The sequence below is a fragment of the Protopterus annectens genome, chromosome 1.part2, assembly GCF_019279795.1.
Source record: "Protopterus annectens isolate FY-2018-M chromosome 1.part2, PAN1.0, whole genome shotgun sequence".
NCBI classification, from domain to species: Eukaryota; Metazoa; Chordata; order Ceratodontiformes; family Protopteridae; genus Protopterus; species Protopterus annectens.
The window spans coordinates 203,759,159-203,783,969 of NC_056727.1; the positions used below are offsets into that span (position 1 = coordinate 203,759,159).

The 24,811-nt window shown below is 34.4% G+C and overlaps 1 pseudogene; it reads right to left on the bottom strand.

Moving 5' to 3' along the window:
- The window catches only part of LOC122792342, a 1,090-nt pseudogene extending 80 nt beyond the window's left edge, over positions 1–1,010 (bottom strand).
- Positions 1,011–24,811: the final 23,801 nt, after the last annotated feature.

A 24,811-nucleotide genomic window follows, 5' to 3' on the forward strand; every position in this document is an offset into this window, starting at 1 on the left:
CCTGCCCATGGAGGATTTTGAAGTAGCCATTTCACCCCAGTCTGTATTCCATGAGTTAGCAGTCAGCCAGTAAGGAGTGTTGTTTTCTATGCCCCAGCCCAAGATCTTAATAGCATGACCCCCGACTGCTTCTCCAGTGTAATGCTGGTACACACCTGATTTATAGAGCAGGAAGTCCTCATACACAGAGAAGGCCCCCTCCATGGGTCGATTCTTATAAATTTCTTCCATTATGCTTTCAGGAGAGGAAGGGACACTATAGGCAGATCTACCATAAATCATATAATTTTCATATGAAGGAGTATAACCAGCATTACACTTTTTCATACAGGGTGGCATGTCACCACCTTCTCCAGAAGATGGTGGCCGTGAGCCATTCATGTGATGTTCACAGGGAGGAATAGTATATCCCCTGCAACCTATGCCAGAACCATACAGCCATCCCCCGACACCTAGCTACGTTCAGTCCAGTACTGCCACACTCCCGATGGATAACCACCATTGCATCCCATTCCACACTCAAAGCCGCAGCATGAAAGCAGATCTTCAGCAGATACCTCCACATTTTGCTTTCCCCCAGAGTGGATGCAGACATGGTCAGACATGGACTCTACAGCACCAAATGCCCAACATGAGCCACAAGATCCCTGATCCCAGATTTCTCGGATTGTTGGACAATTGGGCCACTGAGTTCATGAATCAAAGGTATCAGGAAACTTCACTTTTCCAGAATAGGAAGTCTTTAAAGGCAATTTTGGACCATGCAGAATTGTATCACACAGACTCATCAAATAACAGTGATGCACATTGTAAAAGTTTTGTCCAGCCTTCCATGTAGTATTTAATTTGTTAATGTGGTTGATTTATATCCTGTGACCAGGTGGAGGAAGATGACAAGCTTCGAGAGTTGGCAAAACCCAGGAGGAGACAAACTGTAACTAATGAATGCCACATGATGGATGCTGGCACAACTTAAATGCAAAACGAAAACCGCAGCTGATCATCACGACCTTGTCTGTATTCCTCCCAAGCCCATCCACTTTTTTCCTGTGCCCTGCCTTCACCAGTCCCTATCAGTTTGTGAACCTGGCCTGGGAGGTTTAAATACTTGGCTGATGCTATATAATTGTGGCGTCAAGGAAAGGAGGGCTCACAAGAGCCATACTTCATCTGCCTTCATTCCATCCTGCAGAATCAACACATAATTACAAAAAAAAAAAAGTCCTGCAGATGAACATGTGTATGTGATGCAAGACATGTTACCAGTGTGACAGAGATGAGCAGTTATAGAAATGCATAGGCTTTTTAGATATGCCTTGAATATTTCAGACAGAGTACATTGTGATGTGGTAGTCTGAGCAATATATGTGTATACGATATTGAACAGTGTTATGTAATGTAATGTATAACAGAGAGTAGCTATTGGTTCGCACATACTAGTAATGCAATTGCTGTGCACATGAGTTAACTAACAATATGGAAACATACTATTCTTAAGCAGTACTTGTAGCTATACTAACCAGTATCTCATACTATTATAAAAAGCTCTCATGCTGGTAAAATGTAAGGAGCTAAATAGTTAGGATTAGCATATTACACAATCAATCATGGATGCTTGTTGCATATTTGTAAGAAGGGTTATATGATTATATGACAAAAGACATGATATGAAGTGTATTTCTAGTCGTGGCATACGCAAGTAAAATTATATATATTCAATATGCATTATACTTGCATAAAAGATTTGGCAACTATATGTGTAGTGAATATTATGGATGTGTAAAATAATAGGTTGCAGCTCATCTGAGTTTTGTAAGTGTATGATGTCTTTACTTATTTGTAAGTATCTAGGCAAAGCTGAATAAGGTGTCATGTGTTTGATACATGCTTATGTTCCTTTTAAGGTGCATAGTGACATTACTTTGTGATGTTGTTGGATGTGTGCAGTTACCTATAGTGTATAACACCTACAGCAGGTATGTTCCTCTGATTTTGCTGGATATTATGATATGGTTTATGAGAAGGAATACTGCAATAAGATATACCAATGAGAGGACATGTAATCAACAAGGTAATTACACAGAGGATGCAACCCAACAGTAAGACTCTGAGATAATAATCCGTTTTCTACTAGTACTCAGCTTTAGAAAATCGTCACCCTTAATTTGCATATTACCCAGCATAGTTTATCAAATAGCTATAATCATGTTCTTATAATATCAGTTATTTAAGTCAACATTATGCCTTCCTAGCATAAGGGATAAATAATTGCAAGTGTGGTATACCTTTCACATATAGTACATTTATACAGTGACATCACCGCATGCATAATACACATTAAAATTACTTATATTAGTATTATGGAAAGTGTTACACTATTTTGGATTTATGCCATGATACTGCAAATATTAGGCTGATGTACATAAGCTGTTGCTTACTAACTTTCAGTGTCCGTGTGAAAGTTTGAAAAGTATTTATAAAATTATATAATTTTTTACCTGTTTAGAGTTATCTGTCTTATTTTCTACCTCATTTATACATCTTGTCAAAATGGCATTTAATTACTGTGAATACACATAAAACATATAAATACAGAAACCCTTATATGCCAAACATCACACATAAAGAGGTTTAAATTAATAATAAAAGTTGTTTTTTTAATTCAATTTGACTATATAAAATATTACTTGCAACTATTGTGGCAACATTGTATGCTTGTACAATATGTGCATAATATACTATACTCCAATATGGCGACATCAAAATACACTCTGAATACACATTAGGATATAATTATGTTAATAAATAATATATAACATGTGTATCTGTCAAGGCCTCATGGGAAATATGCAAACTATAACTGAACACATCTGTGTTGCACCTTTATATTCATGTATAGGAGGTCCAAATGGAAATGTGGATTGCTCCATCTCTTTTTGAACTGCCTGCTAAAACAACTTGAGTTAAAAAGTCAAACAAGGACACAACTATTACAGCAAATGAGGACTCCAACCTTTTCATATAAATAACAAATTAAGGATACTACAATAGTACAATAGCAGAAAGAACCTTTAATACCAAGCTCTGATCAATGTGCACCTCTATTAATTCTACAGACATTTTGCCCATAGAATGCTGCTACCTAGAAAGTATAATAATGCTCTATTATTCATAGCACACTTGGTTTGCTGCATTATCTGGTAAACATAATGTATGCTGAACATATTTTATATTACCTGTGTATGCCACAGCTGTCTGTATATTGCATGGCATGTTTACTGCTATGCAACCATCTACAATTTTGTGCAAGTATGCAACAAATTCTCATGGTAATTGCATAATACATTAACTGTAACACTGAATGCTATTTTCCAAGTTCCATGGTCATATAATGACATTTTACCAGCATGTAAAAACCTATCATAGGAGTACGTGGTGATGAGTAATATAGCTTGTGGTACTGTTCAGGAGTGGTATGTGAGTGTAGTGTTACAGTTTCATAATTCATCACACTACTAGCATGTATGAACTGCCACTGACTTGCTGTTGTACATTGCTTTACATGCTACAAAGTTCAGTACTACATAAACGTCATCCTACTACTCTGAGCTTGGCTACTTAACAGATAGCAGCTTTATGAGTATCCAAGCATGACCATACTCCACAGTACTAATTATCTGTGATATTCTAGACGTACTTACAAAATCCAGGATTCTGCTATTATACTCTTGTTGGTGTTAAGTCTGCATCATATGCAGGACTGTTCTTTTTTTTCAAATCCAAGAAGGTTATATGGGTCATAGGATGGGCTGACAAATGTGAGTATGTGTGTATCTTCTAAGCCCTCCTCTCCCTAATAGCAAGTTATTCAGTGAGACTTAGGTGAGTAACCCCTCTGTGTTGGGGTCATCAGCTTGGTGCAAGAGAAGTCTGTGAGAAATCACTGATGTTCAGCATATGTTGGCTTGAAACAGTGCTACCCTAATGTACTGGCATCATACCTCTCAGCCTCTAAGTGCATGAAATCTGGACAAAGCTGAAAATAATAGGGGAACAAATGCCACAATCAAGGACTAATATTAAAGATTACTGTTATAAACTAGAATAATAGGTTTTGTCTTAGCATGCATTTTCTGAAGGATGTGAAGTCTGAAACTGAAATGTACTTCATTTTTAGTGACTTCAATCTTCAATGATTTTATGAGGAACAGACCAAAATATGAGGCAAAAATCCTGACATTCTACAAAAATCTGGACAGTTGAGAGGTAGGACTTACATTATTAAGAAGGTGATTGTTAGCTGCAAGGCATAGTCTCTCTTCAGTTTTGTCTCCATCCCCCTTCAGAAAATGTCAATACCCCCTATAGCCTGCCCTTTCACCTGGTGCAGATGACATTCATTGTTCCAGTCTTGACCAAGGTACACGGCCACAGGGACCACCTGCTTCATCCCAGCATATTGTCATTATCCCTTCCATCACAAACAGGTGAGCAGGTACAGCATCTTAATTACTTCCCCCCATTAGGTCCTATAGATACCTGTACTGCATAAATGAACCTATGTCTGCGGCATTGTCAGGGCTTCATCCCTGTGAATCAATGTAGCTGGCTTGTTCTGCAAGACTTGCAGACTTTGGAACATAGTACTGTTTCAGCAAGTGTTTCTGAATATCGGCAGTGTGTACTATCAGTTCATGTCAAAATACTCATTTTGCAGAAAATAATATTCTGAAACACTGCTTGCTGATGAGACACATCAGTGATATATGGCATTGGAGAGCTAAATATGATGCCAATATGTTGTTCAAGTCTGTGGTATTCTGAGACACACATACACACACACACACACACACACACACACACACACACACACACACACACACACACACAGGATTATCATCTCTGCTTAGGGACAAAGTGTAGTTGCCCAATACCAAAGTATGTCCACTTATCTATTATATTACATTAGGTCTGTTCTACTGTGCTCCTGCCAGGTGTCGAAGTTGACGAACACTTTTGCATGGAAGATGCAACCTGTATATTGTGATATTGCCTACATTTTTGAGTCTTCCTTAGGACAATGTTTAATGTAGATGTCATAACTTTCATTGAATGCTTGACGTGTGGTGCTGATGCATATTTTTCCACTATGTGTGATGTCCATGACTATGTTATGTTGTTAACATAGAAAGCTGTTTGCCATCCACAACTGTCCATGATAGTATGTCACACACCATTTCCATAAAGTACTTACATATTTATGTGGCTGTGCAGATAAATGAACCACTATGTTGTTCAGAGATAATATTTTTTCTCATAGATATATGTATATGTGTGTGTGTGTGTGTGTGTGTGTGTGTGTGTGTGTGTGTGTGTGTGTGTGTGTGTGTGTGTGTGTGTGTGTGTGTGTGTGTGTGTGTGTGTGTATGTGTACATATAACTATAATGTATCCAAAAGCAACATTCACTGCATTAATGCTTTGGATAAAACTATGTCTTGTCAAAGTTACAATTCATGAGCATATCACATGAGTGCTGTCTGTGACATTGTCCCTTTAATTACTCCAAAAACACTGGAATGCAATAATTTGTGGAATTTCCACATGTGTGTGTGTGTGTGTGTGTGTGTGTGTGTGTGTGTGTGTGTGTGTGTGTGTGTGTGTGTGTGTGTGTGTCTATATTTAATACAAGCAAAGCCAACATATGCTGCATTGTTCATGAGATAAAACCTGCCTTTTCAGTATTACTCTTTCTTTACATATTGTTTACTACATCGTCACTTTAATTACTCTGCCTTTTCAGTATTACTCTTTCTTTACATATTGTTTACTACGTCGTCACTTTAATTACACCAAAGACTAAAGAGTAGCTCAGTGTAAGTCCTTTTGGAATCCCACCTATTATGCTTAACCTGTCATCATTCACCTGATGAGATAACTAAGAATTCTGTAACGTGGCAACCAAGGGATACTTCAGTGGCCTTCTAGTCTTCACATAAAATTCATGAACTTTCTGATCCCGATAAACTATGCAACTGTGTTGTTTTTCAGAAATTCTTTAAGCAGCTTCCATCAACATTTAAATTAGAATTCTCTTTCTCTCTGGATAAAGTGGAAGGAATGTTGAAACCTGATGTCTGAATCTATACTGATGGGAAACATTAACATCCTTGCATTCTCATTTTAACAAGTGCAAGAATTCTGCAGTTCATTCATCATGCTTTCCACAAAGAGATTTAACAAGTGAAACTTTTGTGTGCTTCCAAGGAGTGTAGTTTTTGGTTTAAGCTCCTAGCATTTAGTAGTATAGCCCTTATGTTGTTCTGATTGGTTAATTTCATGATGGTGATGTTGTTTTCAATACCTTGCCTAAAAATACACTATGTGGGAGGCAAGATTCTTTGCTAGCAGCTGAAAGCTTAGGGGTGCCAGATGCAAACTGTCTCAGACAAAGCAGTGAGGTTTGTCCTCCTAGGCAGACAGGAACTGGATCCCCTTGGAATGACACCAAAAACTACAACGATTATTGAAATCAATCATTTTTTGTTAATACTGTGACATCATTCTAGGTGAGGGCAGTATGCAGCTCAAGGCTGCGGACATATCTGCCTGGAACACATGCTCAGAGAGCTCGACCACGTCTTTCTTCATATAGTCCAGTGAGGTACATCTCAGGTCATTCACACCAACATGAACTATGATAGAGTTATAACGGTACTTGTTGATGAGAGAAATGAGTGCATATGTGATTTGGTGAATCCTGGCACCAGACAGGCAGCTGACAGTGACCTTCTCCTTGTCCAACCTGTTAAGTGAGACATCTGTGTGTCTCACTATTGAGTCTCCAATGACAAGAAAACGTGGTTTTTGAGTGTTACACCTTGCAGGCTTGGTGGGTGAGACACTGGTGTTGCTATGTGTCATAGGTACTGTGGTGACTGTGTTAGCTGTAGCAGATTTGTGTTTTGGAGGTCTCTGGTGTTTTGGTAAGATTTTTGAGAGAACCTCCGTGTATGTGGATTTACATGTTTGATGTGTACTATGTGTATGAGTAGTGGTATGTACATGAGTAATGGTACTATGTGAATATGTAGTGGTGGGTGAGTTGACAACCTTCTCTGTGTTAATGTTTTGAGTGTGAGAGAGCATGGACTCTAGATTCTTGTTGTAAATACATCTCTCACACTCTGTACTAGACTGTGTTATTAGTACAGGGTTTTCTGTGTGCATGAGGTAATTGCTACACTACTTCAAGAGACCCAAGTCAACAAGGTTGGCAGGAGAAACAAGGGTAGTCCAAGTGTCCATAATGCTAGGTTAAAGACTGTTGTCACTAGGGGTGGCTTTTCAGAAACAATCAAGGAGGAATTTGGCAAATGGATATTTCTGCCTGGGTTTTAAAGGAAAGTTTGTTGAATTTAACTGTCCGGCTGTGGCACACATTTGCATGGCACTGCATAGGCCTGCACAATGAGCAAGCAAGTAGAAACCTGCTCAGATGCAGGGCCTAAATACCAGAAGCTAAAATTTGAAAAAAAAAAAAACTATAACAAAATTCAAAAGGACCAATGAGGATGCTTATTCCAAGCCCTAGAACAGCCTTCCTTTACCAGACCGGTGCCAATAAAACACAATTCTCTCACAAAAGTGCAGATAGGCCCCTTCCAATCCAAGATGGCCTGGAAAACTTGCTCAGAGCAAACAAACCAATATAAACAGTTCCAGAAGCAGCAAGCCTGGATCTGGACTATGCTACAGCTACTAGCTACCCTAGTTTCAGTGAGAAACACTTGAGAATATTTAACACAGCAGAAAAATTGCAGTGAGACACTGAGAAAATGTCTAAAACAGCAGAAAATCAGCCAGGAGACTCTAAACAATGATTTAAACAGTTAACAGATCAGTTAATTAAGTACTGCTTGGTGGGAAAACCAGAACAGATAGCTTTAAAACAGTGAAAAAATACCAGTAAATACTTAAACAGTGGAAACAGCAAGAAAGCTTACTAAACAGTGAAAACAGCAATAAAATTCAATTTTACAGGCACAGTGTAGTAGGCAATTGCAGTATAACAGTGTAGTTTAGTACACAGTAAATAAATACAGTATAAATGCAGGTGGCAGGCAATAAAAAAGTGCAGCAAATAGTATAAATAAGCAAAAAAAAAAAACAAAAAACAAATAACTTATGGTTTTTAGCAGCTCAGAAGCCTCTAGTAATCTAGTATTTCAGCTCAGAGTTGTGCCTGGTAGCCCACCTTATTTCAGCTTGGTACAAATAACTGATTTTACTTAAATTTCCTAGGTATTCCAGAACACTCTTGCACTAACCAAATATTGGAAGTTTCAATTCATTCAACATTAGCTGAACTGTTCCATAAAGATTTAGCTCAAATTTCAGCCATGTTTCAACTTGATCTGCTCCATCAAATACATCCCCAAATATATCATCTGCATTTCATTATATGTTAAATATACACAAAATGTTATCATCAGCTATTTTACTGGCATTTATATGTTTATGTCAGAAAAGTATGTTTTTCAGTTTTTTAAGTCAAAACAGTTGTTTGTAATTGGGCTGTGGTGAGTAATTACCAAGATTTGTTCTCAGAAATAGTGGAAAAATGACAGTTTATGCTCCAGTTCCAGTGACATTTAAAGACATGCAGGTAGGTGTGTGTGAATGAGTGTGCCTTCTTTGAAAGTTGGGCATCGGGCTGGCAACTCGGCACTGTAAAACTCAACTGCCAATCACTAGCGGACCGGAGTTCCGCTGTGGCTACCCCTAACCGGGAAAAGCCAAAAGATTTATGCTCCAGTTTAGAGTTATTTTCAAAGGCATTAAACATAGATCAGTATATACTTTTGCATTGTAGTTCAGTTATAAAGATATATATCTCTTTTCAATCTTCACAAAACTATAGTGCTACAAAACCTACTTTTAATTAGCACAACCAAATTACTACTCCATCACTACTTCTCTGTTAGCACTCATACTTGCTTATCTCCTCTAGAGCCAGATCATATTCAAAAGGGGCCCTAGGTAGGGCAATAAACCAGGCTCTCCCACAGCCATTCCAGTATCCCATTACTTGGGTCCCTCCACCCAGTTACCATAAACACTGTTCAAAACTGTCAGTGTGCATACTATTTTCCTCTTTTCTTTTGAAATGATTACAGAGATGTAAATTTAAAACATTTAATTTCTTTATCCTTTGTTGACCAGGTTGGTCCCAATAGGCTAGCAGCCATTTTTCAGGAGCAACCTGAGGTGGTATTTGTACTACTAGGGGAAATATGGCCAGGACCCTGGGGAACTTACCCTGCTCTTGGTAGTCGGAGAAGGCTTTGTGTGTTACACATCCTGACTTCCTGTTTTCTGTCCAGGTGCAGAGACAGCCAGGATGAAAGGGAAAAACATGGTTGATTCAGCTTTTGCAGAAAATGTAGTTGAAATAGTAGCATCACCAGACGTTTTTTCTGATGATGTGGGTGCAGAAAAAACAGTGACATTGGAGGAAAAGGAGATTGGAGCTGTAAGTGAGATGGGTTCAGAGGGAAAACTTTCAGTGGAGAATGTTTGAAGGAGACAGTTACCTCTGAAAAATTCATAATTACACCCCTTCAATCAGGGGGGAGCTGTGGGATGATTATTTGGAAGAAATGGTAAACCAAAGTGAGCCAGAAAGTGGAGCAGCAATTTCATGGAATGACATCATGGAAAAATAGTAGAAGAAAAAGGAGAAGAAGAGACTATGCCAGAAAAAAGTTTGAGAGACAAAAACTTATGCACAAACTGTTGGGAAAGGAAGAAGAACTAAAAGAAACAAAAAAGAAGTGTACAGTACATATGAGCAGTAAAAAAGAAGGTTTGGACAGGTATGAGGTTTAAGACTCTGTCATAGCATCTCTGGGTGTCAACGCAAAAGAGGTAAGAGCATTTATTTTAATTAATAGAGACATTTTGTGACTTGATATTTGAGACTGGGCAGGCCATGGACAATTTTTTGGGTGCATATGAACAAAAGAAAAATATTTGTCCATTGTCAGAATATGTGGTACAAACTTTTTACAGACAAACAAAAAAAAAGAATAATGATCCAGTTTAGAACTGAAGTTGAAGCAACTTTATTTATGTGGTAAAACAGGACATAATGCAAAAAATGTGCTTTAAAGTGCAAACATTATGGCAATGCTGGTTATTCATGGCTAGAATATGAAATGAATGTGCAAGAAAATGAAAATTAAGTTATACAGGAGAAAGAGATAAAAAAAAGGTGTTATACAAGAAAATGTACAAAGGATGTGACTGATAAAGAGCTTATACATTAAGCTAAAGAATGTAACAATGAAAAAGAAACATAGCAGACAAGTGAAGAAGAAGATGATTGGTGCACAGTAAGAAATATAAAGAATTCAATAGGGAAAAGAGGTAAAGAAAGGAAAAGAAAATTCAAAAATATAATGCTTAGCAAAAATAAGAAAGAAAAGGGGTAAACATTTTATTATACTAACTGTTCTTAAAAGCTGAAAATATTGGCTTTAAATGTGAGCAGTATGAAAAATCCTAAGAGGAGATATAAGATATTAAATCACAAAACATTTAGAGAATTAGTAGAGAAGAAAAATTCATTTTATGATAAATAAAGAGAAATATATACAATGAATCAAATTAAAATTAACAGCTTGTTATATGAGCACAAATGTTGTTTACAAGGAAAGAAAGAAGAGGTAGCACCATATTTGAGTAAAATGATAAAAGAAGGAAAAATAAGAGAATGAAAAAATAAGAAAGGTAAGCAAATAAGACAGCAAGAATGAATATGCAAAATAATTAAAGAATAAGTATTGGAATTATTTGTTAAAAGAGAAAAAAACAGAACAAATTTATAAAGGTGAAAAATTAAATAATGAAGATAATGAGTATTTATAACAAAAATGACTATGAAGGAATTGAATGAAAATTCTAAAAGACATTAACATGACTTCTGCAACAGGATAGGATGGAATTGAATATGGTATAAAGAAATGAGAGTAGCAAATAATTTTATAGAAGCTATGAATGAATGATTAGAAACTGGAATTAAAGAGAAAGAGATATGTACAGGAGGTATACAATTTATTTTTAAAAAAGGAAATAAAGAAGAGATAAAAAGCTGCAGACCTATAATATTGAAAAATATGGATTATAAAATTTTTATAAGAATAATAACAGACATGTTACAAAAAATGGATAGAATCATCATCTTCTTTTGGCTGTTCCCGTTAGGGGTCGCCACAGTGGATCACCTGTTTCCATTTCTTCCTGTCCTCTGCATCTTGCTCTGTCACACCAACCACCTGCATGTCCTCTCTCACCACATCCATAAACCTTATCTTAGGCCTTCCTCTTTTCCTGTTACCTGGTAGCTTCATCCTTAGCATCTTTTTCCCAATATACTCAGCATCCCTCCTCAGCACATGTCCAAATCAACGTAATCTTGCCTCTCTTGCTTTGTCTCCAAACCTTCCAACCTGGGCTGACCCTCTAATATACTTATTCCTAATCCTGTCCACCTCGTCACACCCACTGCAAATCTTAACATCTTTAACGCTGCCACATCCAGCTCAAACTCCTGCCTTTTTGTCAATGCCACTGTCTCCAACCCATATAACATAGCTGGTCTTACTACCCTCTTGTAGACCTTCCCCTTCACTCTTACAGGTACTCATCTGTCACAAATCACTCCTGACACTCTTCTCCACCCACTCCATCCTGCCTGTACTCTCTTCTTCACCTCTCTTCCACACTCACCATTACTCTGAACTATTGACTCCAAGTATTTAAACTCATCCACCTTCGCCACCTCTACTCCTTGCATCCTCACCATTCCTCTATCCTCCCTCTCATTCACACACATATATTCTGTCTTAGTCCTGCTGACCTTCATTCCTCTTCTCTCTAGAGCATATCTCCACCTCTCCAGGGTGTCCTCCACCTGTTCCCTACTCTCACTACAGATCACAATGTCATCTGCAAACATCATAGTCCATGGGGACTCCTGTCTGATCTCGTCTGTCAACCTGTCCATCACCATTGCAAATAAGGAAGGGCTCAGAGCTGATCCTTGATGTAACCCCACCTCCACCTTAAACGCATCCGTCACTCCAACCACAGACCTCACTGCTGTCACACTACCCTCGTACATATCCTGCACCACTCTTAGATACTTCTCTGACACTCCTGACTTCCTCATACAATACCACAACTCCTCTCTAGGCACTCTGTCATATGCTTTCTCTAAGTCTACAAAAACACAATGCAACTCCTTCTGACATTCTCTGCACTTCTCCATCAACACTCTCAGAGCAAACATTGCATCTGTAGTGCTCTTTCCTGCCATGAAACCATACTGCTGTTCACTAATCATCACGTCCCTTCTTAACCTAGCTTCCACTACTCTTTCCCATAACTTCATGCTGTGACTGATCAATTTAATCCCTCTGTAGTTACTACAGCTCTGCACATCACCCTTATTCTTAAAAATCGGTACCAAAACACTTTTTCTCCATTCCTCAGGCATCCTCTCACTTTCTAAGATTTCATTAAACAATCTGGTTAAAAACTCCACTGCCATTTCACCTAAACGCCTCCATGCTTCCACAGGTATGTCATCTGGGCCAACAGCCTTTCCATTCTTCATTCTCTTCATAGCTATCCTTACTTCCTCCTTGCTAATCCATTGTACTTCATGATTCACTATCCCTGCATCATCCAACCTTCTCTCCCTCTCATTCTCTTCATTCATAAACCCCTCAAAGTACTCTTTCCATCTCCTCAACACACTATCCTCGCTTGTGAGTATGTTTCCCTCATTATCCTTTATCACCTTTACCTGCTGCACATCTTTCCTAGCTCAGTCCCTCTGTCTAGCCAATTGGTACAGGTCCTTTTCTCCCTCCTTAGTGTCCAACCTTTCATACAACTCTTCATATGCCTTTTCCTTAGCCTTTGCCACCTCTCTCTTTGCCATGCACCTCATCTCCTTATACTCCTGTCTACTTTCTTCATCTCTCTGACAATCCCACTTCTTCAAATGGATAGAATATATGACCAAAATGTATTCGGAAGAAAAGGAAAAGAAAGTCAAGAGTTATTATGGATAATAAGAGAAATAGTTGATGATATCATAAATAAAAATATAAAAGCAAAAGTTTTGATAGGGGATATAAGTAAAGACTATGATAATATTCAGTATAAATTATTATGGGAAATTTTGCAGGCATATAATGTAAGCAAAAAATATTACAAGTAATAAAATCTGTTTATGAAAGGAACTACGTGAAACTAAATTTAAATGGCTGGATTGGGGAATAAATAAAAATAGAATGTGGAATAAAGCAAGGCTGCGCAGCTAGCAGTGTAATTTTCTTGTTAGTTATGAATGTAATAGTAAAGGAAATTAATAAAATGTCAAGTAGTGGTGGATACAAAATGATGAAGGAAGTACAATTGCCAATAATGTATAATTATGAGGATGATATTGTATTAATTGTTAAAAATAAAGTATTGATGGAAAAAGTAAATGAAAATTAAGCATAAATTAAACAATGGTTTAAGTATAAATAAAGAGAAAAGTAAAGGATTTGGTTTTGAAAGTATGGTAGGAAGTATTGAGTTCAATGAAAAATATATAGATATACTGGGAATAATATTTGGAAGGAATTAATACAGACAACCACAATGGGATAATGTACTCAAAGAACCAAAGGATATGACTAATTTTTGGAAATCATATAGATTTTTATATAGAAAAAAGGACACTTGTTGAACATGGTAATAGGAAAAATTGTTTATGTTGCTAACGTCTATATAATTTATATTAATTATCAACAGGAGCTAATGATGGTTATATTTTCTTTTATATGGGACTCTATACTGAATCCAGTCAAGAGAGTAATTCTATATATGAAAGAAGAGTAAGGAGGCTTGGGTTTAATAAACCCAATAGTATATGCAGCATCATTAATATGAAGAACTGTGAGAAGGAATGGAAGTTAAAAAAAGAAGTAAAAGCATTGTGAATGAAGAAAGAGTATCAAGACAAAATTGTGTTAGGGAAAATAAAAAAAGAATATATGTGAGAAAAATAGAAAGGAATGGCACTTAAGTATTATTAAATCATTTTATTGCATTGATCCATGGAAAGATTTAGAAATAGATAAGAAAAAAGCCATAATAATGATGAGATATAATAACTATTAAAAGATTAAAGAATGTAATGAATTTGTATGGAGATTGTCTATTAGAAAATTGCCAGTTAAGGCAAATATGCCATACAAAAAAGCAAGATAGAATATGTAATAAATGTGGAGAGTTTGAGACTACTGAGCATGTGTTTTTGAAATGTGAAAGAGTTGATCATTTGTGGAAAGAAATATGTAAACATAATAGGGTGAAACATTTGTTAAAATTTGAGCAAATAAATATGGACAGAATTTGGTTATTATGGTGCACGAAAACAGGAAGAAGTGAAGAAAATGGACAGAATAATATTTTGTGTTTCATGGACTATATGGAACAAGAGAATTAAATACAATGGAAAATGGACTTTGAAAAATATTTTGGAAAAAATAATGTTTTGGTTGTGGATAAAAGAGTGGAAAGGAATACTTAAACTGAAGTTGATAATGTATGATATGGAGATTTATAAATAAATGTAAATATGTAAATCACATGTAATACTTATATCAATAAAAACCCTACTCCAGCATGGGGGGGGGGTGGAACTGGAAGTGGTGCATCCTGTTTCTGTCTCTGTTCTAGGTGCTAAAGCAGCCCAGAGAGACAGCAGTGCCATGAAAAATGTAGTTCTGTGTGCTGATAGCACAAATGTTGAAGGAATGATGGAATAGGATATGGAGTTGGCAGAATCGCTGCCAAATGGAGAAACCAAAAAGGTGATAGTGGAGAGTGAGTCCCTACTGGGGAGAAAACAAGAAAGGAACACATCGATGTACAGGATGAGATGAGGCCTGATTCAGAGGAGATTTTTCAACAGAGGTTGGTTGAGGGTGAGACAGAGCAGCAAGATCGATGTATTGTTACAACCCATCAATCCAGAGGGTTGTGTGATGATTATTTAGAGCAGTTGGTGAATCAAAGAGAACCAGAGAACAATTCAGCAGCATCATGGAGTGATATAATGGAGAGAATAGAAGAAGAAGAAGGGAAAAGAGTGGAAGCCAGTGAGAAAACATATGCAGAAACAGTCAAAGAAGGTGAGGGAAGAAAAGAAGAAAATAAAGAAATGAAGAGAAAGTACACAGTCAGAATAAGCAGTAAAACGGACAAAGGACTAGTAAGGTATGAAGTGTGGGGCACTTTAATTTCATCATTAGCTGTATCAGCAAAGGAGGCAAGAGCATTACTTTTAATTAAGAATGAGTCATTTTGTGATTTAATTTTTGAGTACAGACATTACATGGGAAAACTTTATAGGGAAATCTGAACAGAAAAGAAATGTGCATCCATGAATGCATGGATGTTATGCAACCATTTTTTAGGCAAACATAAAAAGAACAATGGTGCAATTGAGAGCTGAAGTGGAACCTGTAGACTTAAAAATGACTTTATTAACTATATGTAAAGAAAATATTGAACACTACAAAAGTTTATGATGAATGTGCACTTTAGACTGGGGGATGGGAATATGGAATTATATTAAAAATGAAAAATGACAATGTGCTGCATATACCAAGTATTATTAATGTTCATGGTAATAGGGGGTTGTGAGATATAGAGGGCAACCAAAGACATGTTATTTTTGTGGTAAAGATGATCACTTAATTAATGAATGTGATTAAAAATGTTATTTGTATGGTAATACGGGGCATAATGCAAAAAAAGTGATTTAAAATGCAATAAATATGGTAATACAGGACATCCATAGCTAGAATGTTAAATAATTATACAAGAAGATGAAAATATAACTATACAGGAGGAAGAGATAGAGGAAATTGTTATACAAAAAGAAGTGCAACAAAAGGAAAGTTATATAGGGGTAATGCACAAAGATAAAGAACAAGATAAAGGAAAAGAAAAAGGAAAGGAAACAGATGAGACCAGTGAAGAAGAATCTGAATGGCATAGAGTAAAACAAATTCTATAGGGAAAAGAGTTAGGGAAAGGAAAAGGCATTATAAAAACATAATATTTAGAGAAAATAAAAAAGGTAAAGGATAATAACTCTACTATAACTGTTTGCTAAAAGTTGAAAATATTAACTTTAAATGTAAATAGTTTGAAAAATGTTAAGAGGAAAATTTGTATATTACAATGGTGTGCTGCAAAAGAAGCTGAAGTGATAATATTAGAGGACATAAAATTATAAACAAAAGAAGAAAGAACATAGAAAAGCTTTGGAATGGGAATGTTATATGGAACATAAGTAAAGAAACATGTTCGGGCATATGTACTTTATGTCAAAAAGGCATTAAAATATTAGATGTTACAATAGTTGAATTGGGTTGAATAAAAATATTAGATATAAGATGGAAAAAGTATATATATATATATATATATATATATATATATATATATATATATATATATATATAGAATCATAGTCTTATATGCATATGTTACAAAAAAGTAAGGGAGAATATGCTCAAAAGTATATTCAACTATGTATGTGTAAATATGAATATAGTAATAGCAGGTGATTTTAATTGTAACATAAGAGAAAAGAAGAAGAATTGAAATGTTAAAATAGTAATGGAAATTATGAGGAGTAGTAAGTTAAAGTTATAGGGAAATAAACATTGGACGTGTAAGACAAATTTTATAAAAAACAATAGACTATTTTTTGTTGTCAGAAAGTTTAAAAGTTAAACAAAAAGGAATTAAGTATAATGGATTTTCTGATCATATAGCAATTTGGATGAAAATGCAAGAAAATAAAAAAATATGTTAAGCCAGGAAAAGAAATAAAAGAATGAATGAGAAGAAACTAGATGCAGTAGAAAGAAAGAAACTGATTACATTCTGGAAACAGCATATAGATATGAAAGATTTTTATGAAAATTGGATGGTGTGGTGGATACAGTTTAAAGAAAAATATATAAAAATGTGTTCTTAGAATGTATAGATAAGAAAAAAAGGAAAGAAAAAGAAAAATATAAGATGCTGTCAGGAAATATTTAAGGATGTATTAGGGAAAGAGAAAATATTTTATGAAAAGGAAAACAAATTGTATAAAATGAATCAGATTAAGGTTCATAATTTGTTATACAAGCAAAAAAAATATCTATTACAGGGAAAAAAGAAGAGGTAGCACCTTATTTGTGTAAAATAATGAAAGATGGAAAAATAATAAGAGAGATAAAGAACAAGAAAGGTAAATTAATTACACATCAAAAAGGAATATAAGAAATAATTAAAGAACATGCATTGAATTTATTTGTTAAGAAAGAGGTGAAGATAGATAAAAGATATGATGGAAAGAAATTAAACAAAGAAGATAAGGAATATCTAGAAAAAATATAAACAAATTAAATGACATCCTGAAATATATGTGAATTCTGCAACAGGAATAGATGGAATTAAATATAACATGTATAAAGAAATGGAAGACTGGCAAAAAATAATGTTTATCAAATTGATGCGTGAATGGTTAGAAACTGATATCAAATATAAGGAAATAAGTAGTGGAGTATGAGAATTCATATTTAAAAAAGGAAACAGAGATGATATAACAAAATGGAGCCTGATAACTTTAAATAACACAAACTATAAAATATTTATAAGAATAATTGTTAAAGATTACAATATAAGATAGAGAATGTATTTGATCAAAATATGTTTGGGAGAAAAGGAAAAGGTAGTCAAGAATTACTATGGCTAATAAGAGAAGTAATTGATGACAGTATCAATAACAAAGTGGAGACAAAAGTAATGATAAGAGATATAAAATAAACTTATGATATACAGCATGTATCATTATGGGGGATTTTGAAAGCATACAATATAAGTGAGAAAATTGTAAATGTAATTAAATCTGTGCATGAAAAAAAATGTATGTGAAACTAAATGTGAATGGATGGAGAGGAGAGAAAATTAAAATAGAATGTGGAATAATGCAAGGGTGCCCAGCTAGTAGTATACTTTTTTTCATTGGTTATGAATATAATAGTGATTGAAATTAACAAAATCTCAAGAGATGGAGGGTATAAAATGATTAAAGAAGTGCAACTGCCAATAATTCATACTTATAAAGATGATATAATAATAACTACAAAGAATACACTATGGGTGGAAAGAATAAATGTTCAATTAGGTGTAATATTGGGAAGAATTGGATTAGAGATAAATGAAGAGAAAAGTAAAGGATTTGGTTTTAGAGTTGAAATAGGAGGTGTTGAATTTAATGAGCAGTATACGGATGTGTTAGATATAAGATTTGGGAAAAATGAATATATACAGAAACAATGGGATAGAGTGATGAAAGAAATAAGAGACATGTTTATATTCTGGAAAACATATAGGTTTTCATACAAAAAGAATGTATATTTAATAAATAGTATGGTATTAGGCAAAATTGCATATGTAGCAAATGCCTATATGATACCAGTAAAATATGAAAAAAAATTGATGATGCTAATATTTTCATTAATTTGGGGTTCAATTTGAACCCAGTTAAAACAGGAATGTTGTATATGAAAGAAGACCAAGGAGGTTTAGGGCTAATTAATCCTATTATACATGCAGTATCTTTAAGTTAATACAAAGTATTAAGAAGTAATGTTAATGCACTACAATTATAAAGATTTATGGGAAGAAATGGAAGTCAGGAAGAGAGGTAAAAGTATCAGCAATGAAGAAATAAAAACATATCGGAATAAAACTGTGTTATGGAAAATAAAAAAGAATGTTATAGAAAAAAACAGAAAAGAATGGTATATGACTATGATGGGAAACTTTAATTTTGTTCATCCATGGAAAGATTTAGAAATGAATAAGAATAAAAGCTGTACTAAGGAGATATGAAAGCTATAAAAATTAAAAGAATTTAATGATTTTTTGTATGGAGATTATCCATAAATAAATTGCCATGGTGGTGCAGCGGTAGTGTTGTCGCCTCACAGCAAGAGGTTCTCCCGTTCGATTCTCGGCTGGAGCACCTTCTGTGTGGAGTCTGCATGTCCTCCCCGTGGTTGAGTGGCATTCAAAAGACATGCATAAATGGGTGTGCCTTTGTTGAAGGTTGGGCGTCGAGCTGGCAACTTGGCACTGTAAAACTCTACTGCCAATCATTAGCGGACCGGAGTTCCATTGTGGTGACCCCTAACTGGGAAAAGCTGAAAGAAGAAAAAGACGATCCATAAATAAATTGCTCATAAACTCGAATATGCAGTACAAGAGAAAACAAGACAGAAACTGTAATAAGTGTGGTGAATTAGAAAGTGCAAAACATGTGTTTCTGAAATGTGTTAGAATTAAGAATTTATGGAGAGAAATATGTAAACATGATATGGTTAAAAAGTATTTAAAATTCAAACAGTTAAACATGGACATGATAGAATATGGGTACTATGGAACATAAAGACAAGAAGTAAAGAAAATGGACAGAATCATTTTTTATGTTATATGGACAATCTGGAATGAGAGATTCAATGAGATTAAATATAATAGGAAATGGACTTTGGCAAATATATTGGAAAATATGGTTTGGTTGTGGGTAAAAGAGTGGGGGAAATAACTGAAAAGTAAAGTAACTGTATGAAATACATAAATAGTAGTAAATAATGTAAATATGTAAATAGCATATAATGTGTATTTGTGTTAACAAATAAAAAACCTACTCATGTTTCATCTAGCTTGACTACATGCTCATGTTCCTTTTCTAGCACAATGATGGCTGGGAGGATGGTGTGCTAGATGGAGAATACAATGGAGGAAGCAAAGGCAAACACGAGCTCAGTAAAATAAAAATAAATAAATAAATAAAGCCCCAAAGTTATGAAGGATTTGGAATCTCCATTTTTCAAAAAAAGTTGTTTTTGGAGTTGGAGGAGTCAATGAGAGATGAGTATATTGTTACAACCCTCCAATCGGGATGGCTGTGGGATGAAATATTGGACAACTTAATTCATCAGAGTGAGCCAACAAATTCTTGGGGAGAAATAGTGGAAAAAATACAGGGACAGGAATCAGAAGCTATTTTGAAAGGTGGCATCATTCAAGAACATATGCCTAGATAGTAGCAACTAGTTATGGGGGACAGAAAGAAAAGAAGAAAGGGGAAATTACAAAAACAAAATCCATGGTGAGACTACAAAATAAAAAAAGTCAGGAGATGAACAGATATGAGGTATATGACAATGTAATATTGTCTTTGGGTGTGAAAACACAAGAGGTAAGAACTTTTATTCTAATAAATAAAGAGACATTTTGTGACATTTTAGTTTTTGTGTTAATATGAAAGGAGATAGAATGACAATCAATGGAATGAGTATGTGGTAAAAGCATTTTTTGAGAGACAAAAAAGAAACATTTTGTGACTTTTTTTTGAGACTGCATGGGGTATGGAAATGTTTTTGTGTGAATATGAAAGGAGATGGGATGACAATCAATGGAATAAGTATGTAATAAAAGCATTTTTTGAGAGACAAAAAGGAAAATACACATAGAGTTTCAAATAGAGGTAGAAAGAGAGACTTTAAAAGGACATTTAAAAATATATGCTTCTAAAGAAATAATGGATATTTCATAAGTTTATGATAACAGGAATTTATGGACTTAGAGTTGGGATTATAATGTTGTTTTAAAATGGAAAGTGGTAAACTTGTGCATATTACAAGTATTATAAATGTTGAAGGAAACAAGAGTGTTGTAAAATAGTGGGGACAACCAAAAACATGTTTTTTTTGTGGGAGAGAAGGACATTTTGTGAACAATTGTGATTAAAAGATATATATATATATATATATGTGTGTGTGGGAAAATAGGGCATAATGTGAAGAAATGTGAACTTGAATGTTATAAATGTAAAAACAATGGACATACACGGATGGACCCTAAAGAAAAAAGAAACTGAAGGGAGATGATAAAGAACTAATCAGAAATAAATCAGAACTAGAAGCATATGGAACCTTAGAAAAAGAAGAGGATGTTAGCAAAAGAAAAGAAGAAGAAGAGGAAATATATTGGTAAAAGAGTAAAAGACAGAAAAAGAAAATTTAAAGGCATTAACATTAAAGAAAATAAGAAAGGAAATGGATGACTAGTATTATATTTCAAAATAAAATAAAATAAAAGAGAAAATAGTACAAAAAAGAAAATGATATCCTGTAAATTAAGGAATAGAGAAAGGAATAATTTAAGAACTCCTTAATGTAAATAGTATGACAAATATAACAAGAAGGATAGAGATTTTAAAATGGTGTGGTAAATGTGATGCAGATATAATTGTCTTGGAAGATATAATATTTCTGACAAATGAAGAAAGATTATAACCAAAAATATGGGATGGAGAGATAGTATGAAATTTGGAAAATGAGCAGTGTTCAGGAATAGCAGTATTATGTAGAAGAGTAGTGAAGATCCTAGATGTTGTGTTAGTCAGACTGGGAAGACTAACAATAGTAGATTAAAGATGGCAAGGGAAGGTTTATCAAATTAAGGCTGTATATGTGTACCTTATATGTAAAGAAAAGGAAAATTAATTTCAACAGATGTTAGAGTATGTAGTAGTAAATATGAGTATTATAATAACAGGAGATCTTAACTGTGATTTAAGGGGCAATAAAAAGAGGAAAGATGTAGGACAAATTATAGAAGTTATGAAATGTGGAAATTAGCAATATGGAATAGAAAACTGTGGATATACAGCAGAGGTACACTAATGTCTGCGATAGATTACTTTATAATATCCAAAGGAATAAGTATATCAGAAGAACAAGCTATTGTAATAGTATTTACATATCATTTAACAATATGGATGGAAGCAAATGATAAGAAAGAATATATTAGAATAGGAAGTGGTATAAACAGAATAAATGAAAAAGAATGGAATGAAAAAGGAAAGAAATTAACTGTGTAATTATGAAAGGATTACATTACTATGAAGGCTTTTTCTTTGTTTTTCTTTTTTTTAAATCTTTTTGTTTATAGATAAAACACAAAATAGTAACAAACAACATCAAAATACATATGTAACTATATACAATTATATCATGCCCAACCATGACACAATTGACTTTATTAGAAGTTACATTCATTTTAGAATAGAATCAAAAAACATCCTCCAATATTCTTTAAGATAATCCTTCTGATTTGGTTTATGAAATAGATACCTATGAGCCTTGAGATGGTTAATTGCAAGTAACTTAAAGCCCTCCCAAGAAAGTGAGTGTCTATTTTTCCAGTTAAGAGTAATGTAATAGTTTATTAACATGAAGATGGAAATTAAAATTCTAAGTTGTAGCTTTGATACTCCAGGTGGGGGAATATGTAACAGTGTAAATTTTCACGATAAAGTAGATTTTTCATAGCCTATTTTTTGTAACTGAACCCTTAAGGCACACCAAAGCCTGTGTGAACATTTACAGCTCCAAAATATATGAAGGAGATCCACCTTTTGATAATCGCAAAATTGGCAATGAGGAGAAGAATTGGGGTAGATTTTATTAATAATATTAGGGGTAAGATAAGCATTGTTCAGTAACATCAACTGGGTGTAATTGAGCTTTTTTAGGGGAATAAGGTTGTAGCTAGTCTTAATGGCATTCGCTATTTGGTCGTAGGAGATAGATGGATCTTGTTTCAGCCAGTAGCTAGAATAAATAGGCTCCTTTTGGGTTTTTAAAGACATAATAAATTTGTAAGTGTTTGAAATCATTTTCTTTTGCTGGAGGAGAAGGTTCCAAATCACTTTGCAGGAAGAGATATCTTTTTCCGATAGCAAAGGGTGATCTAAGAATTTATGAGATAGATCCATGATTTATCTTAGTATAATTTTATATCTTTTGGGAAGATTCATCTTAGATCTGATATCTGATATCGAGAGGTGCATAAAAGGAAGGATATCAATGATATTTTTGTCCTTCAGTAGAGGGAATTGAGCTAAGTTTAGCATTATCCCATTCATTTTTAGGTTGGGATTAAGATGTAGTGGTTGTAAGATATTAAAGGCAGGGGTCAATTTTAGGGAATGAAACAGTTTTTGTACTGCTCCTATTTTAGATTTTATATCGCTGTGTAACTTGATTTTACCCAGATTATCTTTATCTATGAAAGGAAGAGCTAGAGGGTTAAACTTCAGTGATTTAATATAGTTGTTATATAGTATAACCCAGAATGGATGCCATAAATTGGACTCCTTGTTGTATGTAGCTATGTTGATTAACCTACTGCCGTTAATAATTTCATAATATAATTTAAAATTGGGTAACCCAAGACCTCCTTGTTCTTTTGGATAAGATAGTTTAGAGTATCTAATCCTAACAGATTTAGGAGACCATATAAAATTCGAAAGGGATGAGTATATATTTTTGAAGAATTTATTGAAAAGAATAATATTTGTTGCATTGAAAATATATAGGAATCTAGGAAGTATGTTCATTTTAATGATTGCTACTCTTGCGAGGAAGGGAAGATTCAGCTTGGCCCATCCATTTAAGTCTTCTTGTACATTCGACCATAATCTGGAAATATTACCTTGGTAAAATGCTGTAGAATCCTGGAAGAATGAAATTCCTAGATAGTGGAAATGTTTAATATTTATACCTTTTGATGGGAATATACTTGGGTATTGAGTAGACATATTAATTGGGAAAATTAATGATTTATCTTTATTTAACCTGTAGTTTGCGAAATTAGAGAAAGTGTCAATGGAGTTCATAATTTTCCTAGATCAGAATTAGGTAAGGTGAAATATATATTTAAATAATCAGCATAAGCTGATAAGGAAATGTTTGTGTTGAAAATTACCGGAATGTGGTGATAAGTTTTCTGTTTAATTAATAAAAGTAAAGGTTCAATGAAAAGGTTAAATAGTAGGGGGGAAGGAGGCACCCTTGCCTTGCACCATTTCTGATATTGATCCTGGATGATACTTGTTTATTTATTTGTAATACAGTATATGCATTAGAATAAAGAATTTTAATTATATTAATGAATGAGAGAGGTATATTGAAGTGAGGTAGAGTATCAAACAGAAATTCTGTGCTGATTCGGTCGAAGGCTTTGTAAGCATCTATTGCCAGGGTATAAACAGGGGTTTTAGCTAGAGTAGAGAGCAAAATCAAAGCGTCTAGTGTAAGTGTGTGATCAACAGTTTGTCTATGAAGAATAAATCCTGATTGTTCGGGTGATACGATACTGAGAATGATATTTTTAAGTCTGTTAGCAAGGATTGTAGCCAGGATCTTCATATCTAAGTTAACAATGGAAATAGGTCTATACGTCCAGGGGGTTTTGGAATCAGAATTAGGTTTCGGAATACAAATAGTTCTTGATGCATTCAGATGAGCATCCTTTATTCCAAAGTAGATAATATTATTATACAGCAGCAGCAAAGCTTTGGAGATTTTAGAAATAAAGCATTTATAAAATTCGGCTATGAAGCCATCCAGGCCAGGAGCTTTGTTAGGTTTCAAATTGTTAATAACAAAATGAATTTCTTGTTGTGAAATTTCCCTGTCTAGGATGTTTTGTTGTTCTTTAGAAAGTTTGGGGAAAGTTATCTTGTTTAAGAAGCTTTGGAGCTCTATTTTGTCTAAAGGATTTTCGGGAGGACTATATAACAGAATATAATGATTCAAAGAGTTTAA